General features: G+C 35.8%; 1 long non-coding RNA gene across 1 annotated transcript; it reads left to right on the forward strand.

Moving 5' to 3' along the window:
• Positions 1-1,118: 1,118 nt before the first annotated feature.
• On the forward strand, positions 1,119-2,307 carry LOC143737961 (uncharacterized). The gene is made up of 2 exons (XR_013203792.1): positions 1,119-1,281; positions 1,464-2,307. It is a non-coding gene; the product is annotated as an uncharacterized LOC143737961 (long non-coding RNA).
• Positions 2,308-14,566: the final 12,259 nt, after the last annotated feature.

A 14,566-nucleotide genomic window follows, 5' to 3' on the forward strand; every position in this document is an offset into this window, starting at 1 on the left:
TTACACAAATAGTCATCGCACTAGGTCTGGTTCTCATATTGTCAGAATCTGGTAAAGGTGCTTTTTCTTTTAATGCTCCTTGGGCTTGGAATGAATTGCAAAATGCAAAAAACCCGGAGCATTTTTAAAAGTCTCTTGCACAATGTTTTAAAGGACACTTGCAATTGTTTTTCTTGATTTGCCACTATATATTTAATTCTTGAATGTGTAATTGTTGTATTGTTCATTTTGTGATTCTTGTGTGAAACTTTATGTGGTGCCGTCGTGACCAGGACTCTCTGGAAGAAGAGATATTATTATTATTATTATTATTTCCTTTATTTAACCAGGAGAATCACATTGAGATATTACTAAGTAAATGTTATGTTAAATGGTTGAGAAAATCGTGTTTTTTCAAAGACTACAACATGCACATTTTAGTCAGTCAAAACCTTCGTCATGATGCATAATGCTTAAATTGATAATCATGATTATTCTTGCTCAAAATGTTGTCATTTAAGAAATTTATGTTTACATTTCATCAGAATTATTGCATTCGTTTATTTTACCTCATCTTGTTTCATGATTTTTTTTATATGCTATTTATCAGATAAAATGAACACATGAAAATATACGAAACAAGAAACTTCTCTCAAAAATTGAAACGGTGTAACTCCTAATAGTAATCTCAATAGTTCTAAATTAAATAAATACATAAAAGCATTGAAAGACACACAGAGGGTGACATAAGTGCATTTTTTCAGCATCAACAATCGCAAATATAGTCGAGATTTATGTTTGGATTTATTACAGTTCATAACTGAGAATGTTTAATTGCAGATTTAAGAAATGCATGAAACTGGAATAAAATGGGTTAGTTTGTTTGTTTAAAAGTAGAAGCTCTGTTCTTTCTACTGATATATTGCATGTTCAGATATTCATACAACTAAATATTCTGAAACTTTTGTGAAAATGATCAAAAATGCTGGTGGCTTTTTTTAAAAAGTCTTGTCATCATCTCGTCTTAGGCATGGAAAAGAAAGTTGTTGACAAACATTTTATTATACTTTTCATTAACACATTTATATAATAATAAGGGTTAATAATACATATGTATTATCATTAAACCTTATTATTAACCCTTTAATGGTTTATTTTAGAGAATTTGATGTGTTTACTAATGGTTTGCATTTCTTCACAGGCCAAACACAAGCGTTACTTCGGTCATTCTGCCCATGTGACCAACATCCGTTTCTCTTATGATGACAAATATGTGATAAGTGTAGGAGGCAACGACTGTAGGTGAGCTGACGTGTGTGTGTGTGTGTGTGTGTGTGTGTGTGTGTGTGTGTGTGTGTGTGTGTGTGTGTGTGTGTGTGCGCGTGCGTGCGTGCGTGCGTGCGTGCGTGCGTGCGTGCGTGCGTGCGTGTGTGTGTGTGTGTGTGCGTGTGAACTCTCATTAACGCCTGTGTTCTGTCTCTCAGTGTGTTCGTGTGGAGATGTGTCTGATTCCTCCAGCGTTCGGATGCTGATCTGATGGAGACAACCATTCTGTGAAGTGATATGTTTACGCTCACATATACTTAAAAAAACATACACTCATAAATCATGCCAATATTTCAGAAATAAATGTATTTTTTGTTTATTCTGAAGTGCCTTGGAGACACAGTTTGCTGATCTTTGCCCCGAAATGTTCACATGATGCATATATGGTGCTAAATGGAAAATGTCCACTTAGAGCTTTTTAAAATTGTTTTAAAAAATCATGCATTATGCAATTTTAATTTTTTTCCCTCCTTCTTTTTACATTTTTTACATAAATGTCAAATATATATATATATCCTCTCATTAAATGCTCTTCCTGTTAAAAATAATCCAAATACATGGGACTCAGGAGAAATTAAGTACTGTAATGTGTAGATGTTATATTTGACCTGTGCTATTTTTGTTAAAATATTTATTTTTTATGTACGTATTTACGTATGAAGTATGCAAATTAGTCGGTTGGTCTTCGAACTGTTGCCGTATGTGAAAATTGCAACAACAACAAAAAAAACTCACTGGCTGTCCAAATATAAAAGTTATATGAAATGTATGTAGTAGCGTTGTGTGTAGATTGCGATGCACTGTTCGTAGCCAATCACGTGACAGCAGCTGTTTATCGTGTGCAGATATCCAGTTATATCTGTCATTTGTATGTTCATGTTTTTGTAATTTGTCTGGTCAGAAATCAGTTTAATTGAAAGATATATACTAATGCATGAATATGTGTGATCGTTGGTCATGAATGAATACTGTTTTATAATTAAAGAGAACAATACGCTGAAATTGAGTGTTTTTTCATCTTTCACCAGCTGATGGCAGCGTGTCTGAGACGTCATCTTAACAAAAGAAATCATTTTTGATTCTATATTGCCTCATATTCGCCAGCCCGATTAAATAATGAGACGAACGAGATAAACATATTTAAATACCATAAGCATAACTACACAGAAAACTAGTTTTGCATGGGCAAAGAGTCAGAAGAAAGCAGATAGGATCCTTTGACTTCTATAGTATGGGGGAAAAATACTATGGAAGAACTTTTTGGTTACAAATATTTTTAAAAATATCACCTTTTGAAAACTTTTTGTTTACACACATTTGTCAAAATATCATCTTTTGTATTCAGCAGAACAAAGAAATGTATACAGGTTTGAAACAACTTGACTGAGTAAATGACAGGATTTTTATTTTTGGGTGAACTATCCCTTTAAGAATTGTATTTCAGAAATGTTTAAATAAGCCAATGAGGCATTATCTATTAATAATTTGTATGCATTTCCACAACAGAATTCTGAACAATAAACAGGCCTAAATTAAATAAAGGCAGGTTCAAAATTATTTGTATCACTCCATAAATGTGCCTAAATAAAATACTGTCAACAGCCAGGAAAAAAAACATCATTGTGTTTTAGGAATAAAATGTTGTATAAAATCAGATGAATGATATATGAACAAACATTCAAAATATAGATATGAAAAAAAATATATATATATATACACATTCCAGATCCGCCCACCGCAGTGTGAATGTGTGTGTGAGCAAGTTCTGGCACGCAAACATAAAACACACACACAAATGGTTTTACGTACATTCCCATGGTTACGCTATTGTAAAATCACTTCTAATGCCATGATTGGTCTATAGAAATAAATACTAGGATTAATTCAAGGTTTGTAAAAGTGCCAAAACATTCCACTCATGTTTTCTTGCCACACGTTCAGTTTCGCTTCATTATTCAGACAATTCATTATTCATATCGATAGATCAGGTGTAAGAAAACAGTTTTAACCCTTAAACTGAAACTTATTACTAATCATTTGTTACTTTGTTTTACTCTTCAGGAACACAATAACATGAAATCAAGAATTTGCATTGTCCTCAAAAGATGTCTGGACACAGAATTCATTTAAAAATGAACGCCAAAAAAAAAAAAAAATCCAATTAAACCATTTAAAAAAGTGTTGCAGCCTTAAATTAAGTACAATCCTCTTTGGATGTTTAAGTCATTTCAACTTAAATTACATTTAAAAAAGTATAACTTTGTAAAAAAAAATATGCTCAGCACTTTTCAACAGGAGGATTTTTGATAACGTGTACCCCCAAAATAAGATAAATGTACTGAATAAATAAATAAATACATATATAATAAATACATTTTTAAAAATCCCCCAAAATTTACTTCCCCCAACTAAAATAAATGAATTAATCCATAAAAAACCCCTCAATAAAATGAATTTACTAAATAAATGTATAAATATACCCCCATAAACAAATAAGTATTGTGTTTAATTGTGGTTAGTTGATGATGTTGACACTTGAGGAGAACCGACTTCATACAGCCACTAAAAATCACCAAAACACCAGCAGATCCAAAGACATCGAGAGCCTTCAAACACGGTGAAGAAAAGTGAAGTGAATGCAGATGCAGACACTTGATCTAATGAAGCACATACAAACACTTCGGGGACAGATTTGATCCTAGGGTTCGTTTAAACGACAGCGATTAAATAAAAACGAAAAAAGTTTTTTTGACAACATTGTCAAAACGATCTCCGTTCACACGCATCCGCGAAAACGACTAAAAACGCTGTAGCTTTATTTGCTGTCAGGCCAGTAGATGGCGATGTCACTTTGTAAAGAAACACACAACACGCATGACGTCACCGTTTTTATAGTTTACACATAAAATATGTCGATAACGGTATAATTTTTTTTCATCAAACTTATGCTTTGAAACCTGTTTGCGTTTTCAGGCCGCTAAAACACCGTTGTCGTGTAAATAAACGGCCAAAATGCATAAAAGTTTTACATTTTTTCGTTGAAAACGGCGTTAGAGTGTGTGTTCGCTAAAATCCACACCAACGTTCATATTTTTAAAAACGGTATTTGACCTGGAAAAACTTTTTCCTTGTGGCGAGTCGGTGAACTGCACGTATTTGAAAATCAAAAACGCTTTTAAATACACTGTAAAAAAAACTGTTGGTTTAACTTAAAGTTACCTGGTTGCCTTAAAATTTTGAGTTCATTGAAATAAAAAATTAATTAATTAATACAAAGAAGGAGATTGATTTAATCAAAACAACCTCAAAATATTACGTTATCTGAACCACATTAATTATCTAAGTTGATTTGACAAAAGAAAAAAAGTGATAAATCATGTAAAGAATAGAATTTTAACATGGTTAATTAGAGATCTGTTTCAGCTTTGCACGTCAATATCATTTGCGATTCATAGATTTCACATCTGGAAGAGAGGCGTAGACACGTTTTTGTGCGTCTACAATTTGTTTCTCTGAATCACACGTACGCACTTTTGAGATCTTAGATCAAATGTAGGACTGTTTCTACACAATATTTTATAAATGAAGGCGTGCAGGTCACTGGGGTTTTAATGTCGCACTGAATGGAGTGTTTGAGACGAGGCTTATGCATAAGTGCTGCTACATTAATGATTCACAGACTTAAATAACACAAATCCAGCTCAGTCTTGTGCTAATGCTGAATAATGTGTGAAATTAAAGGCTCATTTAAGAGAGAGAGAGAGAGAGAGCGAGAGAGGGAGACGCAATAAGGCATGTTTGTTTCTTTAAATCTTTATCAATTGCACTGAAAAATGTCTTATTTTTGGTTGCAAAGGTTTTTCCCAGAATTCCCAAAGCAGGTGTCAAGATCAAGGTTATTATAGTTAAATACAAATAAAACCATTTAAAAAAAAAGATTTTAGTTCCTTGAAATACACTTTAACGGAAATAAAATATTTTTAAAAATAAATTTATTTCGCGTACACGGTGCGAGTTCGGACACTTAGGAGGTCGTTAGATATTGCACACTTTACGAATCAGTTAACTTGATAATCGCGTGTGTGTGTGACAGTGTATGCGCAGTGTATTGTGACCGCATTTTTTTCTTATTTCTGGACGCTCTAAAAAATTTGCTATTAGCTTTGGGCAAGAAATTCAACTTTTAAAGGGGTCATATAATGCCATTTTTATACAAGTTAATATGAATCTTTAGGGTCTAAAATAAAACTTTGTAATATACTTTTATTATAAATTCTCATTAGTATTGTAAGAAAACACTCATTTTACCTGGTCAAACACTGCTGTTTTCAGCACGCCGTTTCAGTGCATATGCCTTTAAATAATAATGAGCTTTGCTGACTCCGCCCCTCTGTTCTGTGGGGCGTTTTGTTGCCTTGACAACAGTTGCGGGTATATTTTAGAGAAAGAATGTCAGCGGGAGGCTGAGGACACATCTGTTCTACCATACCAATTTAAACCGGACCCGGAAGTACGGCTGTCACTTTACGTTCGAAAATCGATTGCACAATCGATCGGACCAACCAACACAAGTTTCGAAAACGAAAATAGGGAATCGATTTTAACTGCCTTTTTTTTTCAACCAAAAATGTGTTTTAGGTAGACAGATCAATACAGGACACAGAACATGTAGGACGTTGGAAAATAACAATGTCTTTTCTGTTAACCGGATGCTTTTTAATATTCGCTATTGCTTCAGTGCAAGTGAACAAGCGCGCCGTTATTTGTTGCTTAGTGACGTGTGTGTTCAAGCAAGCCAGAAATGCGCAGATTCTGCGCAATATGCTGTATTTAATATATCATGAGGACTCACGAGTTGCGTATTTGCGCTAAATCCACGCAGATTTGGCTCACACAAACTTCCCCAGCAAACTGAGTAAACATAGAAACACGCCAAATCGGCTCGTGATATGACAGCGTTACCCGCCAAAGTTCATTTTTATCCGAATTTGGGCGGGTGTTAATTTCAATCCTTGAATGTTGCACTCCTGTTTGTCATTGTGCAAAAAACTTCACGCCAATAAATCATCAGAAATATTGCTGACTTGTGCGCGTCTCAAACGCCCTCCTTACGTTCGTCCTAATGCCTGTTAGTTGTCCGTGGATTTGCCAATATTTGGTGTTGAAAATGGAAACGTCTTTAGACATGGAAAAATTGATTTTACAATCGATTCAATGAACACATATGTCTCGAAAATCGAACAGGATTTTTTCACAAAGTGACAGCCCTACCCGGAACAAGATGATGCTCGACAAGTAAGACTCGAACAGGATGTTTCTGAATGGTTGGTTAAGGTAATGTCACTTTGATTTATATTCGTGTGTACTGGAAGGGTAGAGTAGTGAGATACGAACGCTACTGAAGGCGTTTACTGATGTAACGTTATACGTTTGTTCATTGACAGATTGATGTTACAGCTGATGGTCATGAAAAACTTTTTTTCGGTAAATGTAGGCGTGTCAGTGATGTGTAACGTTATCTATGCAGTGTCAGGTACAACTGTCAGAAATGATTGGCGCAAACAAAAGCATTTACGTAGATCTTTGGGAATATTCCCTTCAAAAATAAAACTCGGATTTAGGAACACCAAAATGACTGCTGTGTTTATTATTAAAGCCAAGAACAGAACACCGCAATCGCTTAGACGCCATTCTGCTTTAGCGTATCAACAATGGCGGACTACGATGACGGCTCGCTCAGGGCGGGTCTGTGTTGAAACGCTTCTGTCAATCAACAATCGTGGGAGGGGCGTCCGATCTAGTGACGTCACAAGATCGAACGGCTCAACTTGAGGCAGGGGAAAACATATAAGGAGATTAAAACAAAAACACTGGATGGATTTTTATCATTATATGATAGTTGTGTACAGGCACTGCCAACACATTTCAGTACAATCAACTTGTAAAAGTGCAAGATTGCCTTGAATAAAATCTATTAATGTCATGTGACTAGTGTGAACGGTCACATGACCAGATCAGTTCTTGCACATCTAGAAGATGTCTTCCTCAGACTACTACAAAAAGTAGTATGTAAAACATCTTAATTAACAGATAGAACTATCATATTTTGTACATGTATTCTTTAAAGGGTCTACTACTGATATATTTTGAGAATTATACTCCTGTATATATATTTTGCTCGTAAGACGTGTACATTTGTTAACGGTCACGAATGCGACTGGTAGTATAACACAGTGCTTCAATTGAAAACAGGGTTTGGCTGTTAATCCTACACTGAACAAAATTATACACGCAACACTTTTGTTTTTGCCAAACTGAACATGAGAAGTGCTCACTAACACAGATTTACAGATTTGTCAACAATATTTGAGAGTAATAGGCCTTTTGTGTACATAGAAAAAGACTTAGATCTTTGAGTTCAGCTCGTGAAAAATGGGGGCAAAAACAAAAGTGTTGCGTTTATAATTTTGTTCAGTGTATTTATCAGTATCTCTGAAACTATCAATGTGTTGGACCTTCTAGACGTTCGTTCTGACTATGGTGTTTCCCACCGGTCACGAGTATAAAACTTAATATTTCACTAACTTAACCAACATAAAATCACAGAAGGCATAACGTTTGAGTGTTAGGGAGGTCTAAGGAGTAAAATGCATGTACTCAAATTGCAAGAAAAAAATTTGGGATTAAACAGGTTAAGAATGAACAATACTTCTACAGTATTTATTAATTTAAATTAATGTTAATTTCCACATTTTCTAATACATTTAGAATTAAAAGTTGTACTTGTTAACATTAGTTAATACATTGTGAACAAACCTGAACAAACAATGAACAGCTGTATTTTTATTAACTAAAGCAAGAGTCTAAAGCATATTAGTTGTTCTCGCCCGGTTCCCCGCGGGTCGTCCTGGGACGTGTTTCTCATATATTCTGAGCTCTGCTATCAATGTAGCTTAAAGGCGCTTTAATTAAAACTAGAGCACAAAGTATCATGACATCTGGGCTATAATCTAAAGCAACATTTACTGGCAATCCATGTTTCACGTACAGCCTCCCTGTGTCCTTAAGCCAGCATTAAATGAGATCACACACACACACACACACACACACACACACAAACAGCCCATGTGCCCACATCTCATTTTCTGAATAAATAAAACCATACGGCAGGTGTAAATGTGTAAAGGTCTTCATCTCAGCACTAACAAAAAGAACTAGAAAATAACACATTTAGTCGTGTGTGCGTGTGTGTTTGTGTGTGTGATCATTTGATGCACGAGTGTCATAAAGACATGTTTTGACCTGTAAACGTGTAATACCTGCAGCTGTAAATCCATCAGACAGAAGAAGGGAGATCTGAATGATCTGTCACTCGCTGAATGAAGCTTCGCTCCCTGAAGAACAGAAACCAGGTGCACAATCAGCAAAGCAAACATGTGTTTCTCTAGTTCATTTGGTGGGTTTTACTACAACTATTTGGCACATCTGTTGGGAGTTACTTTAGATGCATTGAAAAACTTTTAACTTTTTGTTAAACATGTAATTAATAACTAACAAAAAAGCAAGTTGTAGGCCAGAAACTCTCTCTAACTTCAGGGGTCAGTTGCAGAAACTGTGTCTGAAGAATTTGTCATTGGTCTTATTGCAATCGATTAATCCATGCATACGTTTTATTTTTTAAATGCAAAACTCAAACAACTGGCTAATCAGTCTTACTTTTCAGATTCAATCTATGTTTTTATCTAACAGGTTTTTAAAAAGTTAACAAAAAATGTGACTACTAACTTTTGTAGTTTATGCAACTGGCCACAGAAAATTACAATTAAAGTCAGCATGAAATGAAAATCTAATCCATTTTCTAAATGGATATAATTGATCTTGCGAACAATTAATCCATGCATATATTTTAATTTTGTAATGCAACGTCCACATCTAAAAATCCAAATAAAAACACATTAAACAAGTCCCTCCAGTAGATTTTTTCTTTTTGGATAATTTTTCTTTTGGATGCATGTCATGTCACAATATGAAAAAAAGTCACTATTCCCATTTCATAGAGCCTTGTGTTAAATAGAGGTTTATAGTTTAAATAATCTTTTTTTTAATGTAGCCTACAGTACATAGAGTGACAGTAAAAAAAAAATACTGTTTACTTACAAGGGTCAGAGAGAGTGTGACTTTTCGCTGGGGGAAAAAATGTGAAAATAATATATAATATATTATAAAAAATAATGCATTGTGAAAATTCTGAAAACGGCCTCAAAAGTAGGCTACTTTAACAGTCCATTGATTTGCACAGTGACTGATCATCTGGAAGACTGTAAACTCATACTGTACGAGCCCTGAGGGACTGAAGAGTGAGACGCGGTTCTTTAATATTCCGCCCACCGTTTATCCGAAATCCTGTTCCGCAGAACTGAACTCTTCTGAAACCTCACGAGGTGTGTGTGTGTGTGTGTGTGTGTGTGTGTGTGTGTGTGTGTGTCGAAACCTGAGAACACACAGAGAAAGTTTACTAAGGGTTACTGACGCATGCGGACTGTCACACCTGTTGTGGAAACAAGTCTCAGCACAAAAGACATTCAGACACGTTTAGATAATGACTTTCATTCTCGGCATTTTTGTTGCGTTCAGGTTGTTCAAAATTCTGTCAATTAGAATTGAAAATAATGGTTTTGACTTTTTCCCTGAGGGTTCTTGTAAACACATGATAATACAGCAGCAATCTCTATAATTTAAATTGCATCCAGCTTTGAAAGCCTACCTGAAAACTAACAGCCCAATATTGAGCTCGCAGCACTAACGCGTTCTGGCCTGCAGCTGAACGACATTAAGATTTAATTAATAATAATTAAGAGCTGTTTGCTCAGGTGAATCGAGTCATCACTGACTGAATCAGATTCAGATATTTCTGCTCATTTCTGGTTTGTCGTTGTTGGTTGTTAAACGGAAGTTGCGCTGGTCTTTTTCCCTATTGTGACGTATATCCGTGTGGATTAAGTTCTTGTTTTTATGCCCTACAACAGTGGCGTATCCAGGACATGATGGGACACAAAGCTAGTGTGGGGTGGCCATGGCATAGCAAAGTTAATGCGTATATGTGCGCAGCCGACCATGGTTCGAATCCCGGTCCTTTGCTGCATGTCACATCCTCTCTCTCTCCCGTGATTTCCTGTCTCATAACTGTCAAATTAAGGTGAATATCCTGTTAAAAACAGTCCTAACCACCTATCACGGTCCCCAAGTATCTCTGGTTATTTTAACATGTCTATTTTTAATAATTAATTATGGTCAGGATAGGGTAAACATTTTCTAAGAGCTATTTTCTTGTAGTGGATTAACTTGTCTCTTCATAAGTTAGATTAGAGTAGCAAAATAAACTGCTCTTAACTCATCCTATATAGAATAACATGCATCAGTCATCAACTCATCATCTGTGTCACATGTATTGTTACCTGAGTTTGCTATACTAATTGAGGCACCATCTTGTGGTTACATAAAAACACAGAAATCCAACAGGACAAACTAAAATGCTTAAATACGGGACCTTACCTGTAAAAGCAAAAGAAAAACTAAGCTTGTAAGAAAAAAAACATAAATATTTGTTGTTCTTTACATGCTTAGTATATGTTATTATTTAGCTTAGATATAATTTGTTAGAGATACTGGAATTTGAATTTCTTAATTTGTTCTTTGCCAGGTGTGTTTTTATTTAACCACAAGAGGGGACTTAAACTAGTAAAGCAAACACGGGTAACAGGTAACACAGAGGATGGCCTGATGACTGAATAATATCATTAGGATGCCTTGTGATGTATGAAAATGTGCAAAAAGTGGTTTTCAACTAAGACAGTATTCATATCCAAGGCCCCAATGAAGGTATAAATTTAAACATTGGCTTTGATTCAGCATACATTAATAAGTTAATTTAAGTGAAGATGAGCTAACTGATACACACAAAAACAGCCCTTAAAGTAACACCAGGTAACTTTTCAACCTTCATAATATATTTCCAAGTCTCTTGTGATGGTACATCGACTTACAATAGGTTGAATGACACGTCTGCCATAGCCTGACGGGGTCTGTAGCGTTTTTAATCGTACTTTTAAACTTCGGGTTTCGGGTAGTAACCGGCGAACAAAGAGAACTACAAAACTCGACTGCTTTACGGCATATACGTCACTTCCACCACCACCCCCACTTCCTTAAAATCGCAGTGCTGTCAAGTGTCACGCATTGAGCGTGACAGTCACTCATTTCGGTCTTTTGTCACGCTCTCCCGCCACACATTGTATTCCTCACGCTGAAAAACGATTTGTAATATATTTAATATGCCGCAGGACCCAAAACTCTGGCCGCGCCGCTCTCACTGTGGAACCGGCAGGAATCAAGCGCGTCTCCTCTGGTGTTGTTCGTCTGGTGTTGTTAGCCAATCAGAAAATAGCACTATTGTATCTGGGTATCATTTAACGCAACAACCAATGACACCGCGTAGTCTGGGGTGTTTTTTTGTCTGCCTGATTATGTTACGGAAGCTATCTTATCCTCCGTTTATCTTCATGAATCAGGTAATGATTATTTGTCTTGCCTCAAGCTATAATGTAAATCGGTTTGTACAATTTGCAGATTTATTTATGGTAGCTTGATATTATAATATTGACAATATATGGTTATTATCTACCACTCAAACATTGCATTGAATTATCATATAGATTCAGTAAAACGGTAACCAATAGACTAGGCTACTACAATGACACTTGCTTGTAAATGTGATCATCGCGATCATTTGTCTTTAGAAAAAAAATAAAACCCATGAAATTATATTCATATGACATGCTGAAATATATGCCACTGTACCTGGGATGAAGACATTTCACACGCGACGCAAGCAGAACACCTGCATGTGACCTCCTCCTACAGTGTTCAGGGCTATATTGGTTGTCAACAAATGCACGATGACAGAGTTTACGACAGTAGTAGAGGACAATACTGTTTCCCAACTGTAGGGGGACCCCGAGAGCAAAAGTTACCTGGTGTTACTTTAAATAACAGAGCAAATAAATAAGTCACAGCTTGTTCTTGTGTTATAACTTAAATCTAGACTGTCACACTATATTTCACACACGGGTTGGACAAAAATATAGCATTAGCTCTATTGAACACAAAAAAACACCCTCAAGTCTTCAGTCCAGAAAATAGCATTCCATGGCGGTGTAACGAGTGGAAATGAGGTGTGGCCCCTTTAAGAGCTGCGCGCGCGCCCTCTTCAACTGTCTGCACTCTTAACTTGGTTTGCAGGCTGCTAAGCTAGCTAGTACAGTGTAGTTCTTTTTTTTTTAGTTTTCCTACATATTCAGAGGGAACTACGATATAACTAAACATTAAATGACCATACCTCTCAATCTACAGATTCCAGCGTTTTTATCATTGTTGCTGTTGTAACTGTGACCGACCGTCCTCCTGTTTGTTTCACGGAGCAGCAGCAACAGCCAGCGCGCTCCTCTCATGGGTCACCTGACCTGCATGGCCAAACGTCCGCTGAGCAGAAATCAGCTCTAACAGCCTCAGTACGACCATTACGGTGTTAGTTAAAAATGTAAAACTGGCCCTAAATCAGTTGATCAGCTGTCATCATTGATTGACAGCATTTCTCTTGTTTCTTGTGTTGACGAACTTGACCAACTACCTATCAGATCTGGGGTGGCCACAGGGGTGGCCAATGAGCTTTCAGGGGTGGCCCTGGCCTCCCCCTAGAATCGCCACTTGTGACCCACATCTTCGTCCTCAAAGATGTTATCTTTTATTATGAAAACCCAAAGCTGTTGACCATTGAATATGTTAATTTCTTTATCTTGAATGCAAAAATCTTCATTCACAAGCTTTTTTTTTTTTTTTTTTTTGCTAAATTTAAAATTTATTGCACCCCTTAGACTTATAAATAACTAGAAAAAGTTTTTTTATGCAACATGAGGACTTATTCAAAGATATGATTTAAACTTATTATTGTGATTTTCTTTTTTTCTGTTCAATTCCATATTCCATATTTTAATGTACGCAAATCCATGATATTTAGGCTATGTTTTGTTTCTGTCGTTATGATTGTTCATTGTAAGAGATATAAACATGCTTCATGCCCTGGTTGTGTATGTATAACTTATGCAATAAAAAACAAAACAAATGTAGGGCGGGGCTTGATTGTGTTCCTTGGGAATTAATTGGATGATTGTGGTTTGCTATTGGTGGATCTCATGTGAGTGACAGGTTGCCCCGCCCTCATTATCAGAGATGTCACTGCCAGAGAGATTATTATTTATTATTATTATTATTGAAGAGGCACATGGATTTAAAAATAATGATGTGCATGGATAAATAGTTTATAATAAACTGTAATATTCCATAAAAAAGAAGGAAAGTGCATTTTGATTTCATGGCAATACATATTTTGAATGAATGTGAATGTAAAAGAAATGACATTTTACCACCTGCAAGGCAACAAAAAAAACATATCAATGGATAAATATGTCGATCTTAAACGTCATGAGATGCAAAGTCTTCCATGGGACTGTGTGTAATCAATTTAAAGCTCAGTGTGTTTGTTACTCAGGACAGTATGTTCTCAATCACTTCCAGCATCTGTTGATGTGGTTAAAAATGCTCGGATTAAGAAAAGTTGATTTGGTGAATGTTACGCTGATGCTTCATCCTGTATTCTGTAACACTAATCCTCACATTAGCACTAATGTGATGCTCTGGAAGGCAAGGAAAAACCACTATAGGGTTAAAAAAGATGCAGCAAATAAGCAAGTGTTTAGTTCTGCAGTAATTGTTCATCAAGAGTGGCAGAGACAAAGAAAGTGACTCATATTTACCCTGAGCTTGTTAATGTATCTGAGTGTTCATGTAATCTCAACTGCAGGCCTGTAAAAGCGTACTTGCCCTCCTGTGCTTTCCTTCCACCGGGAACTTATTATTTTGTTCCTGCAGTATTGATCTGTACATGCAGTATTGATCATCTGTGCTGTCTGATACATATGGAATAATACTCATGCATATGTGTATCCTTTTCTCTAGTTGCACAGTTGTGGTGTGAAATATTATGGTGTGCTCTTAAAAATATGAAATATCGTGGTGCGCTTTTAAAAATTCTGATTTGAAGAACCTAATGAAATATCAAAACGTTTTACTCTCTGAAGTAAAAAATATATATTACCTCAAGAACCCTTTACGGATTCTTTAGCATTCTATGCAGAATCAAAATAAA

The sequence above is a fragment of the Siphateles boraxobius genome, unplaced genomic scaffold (assembly GCF_051911475.1).
Source record: "Siphateles boraxobius isolate OS27281-9 unplaced genomic scaffold, OSU_SipBor_1 135, whole genome shotgun sequence".
NCBI lineage: Eukaryota > Metazoa > Chordata > Actinopteri > Cypriniformes > Leuciscidae > Siphateles > Siphateles boraxobius.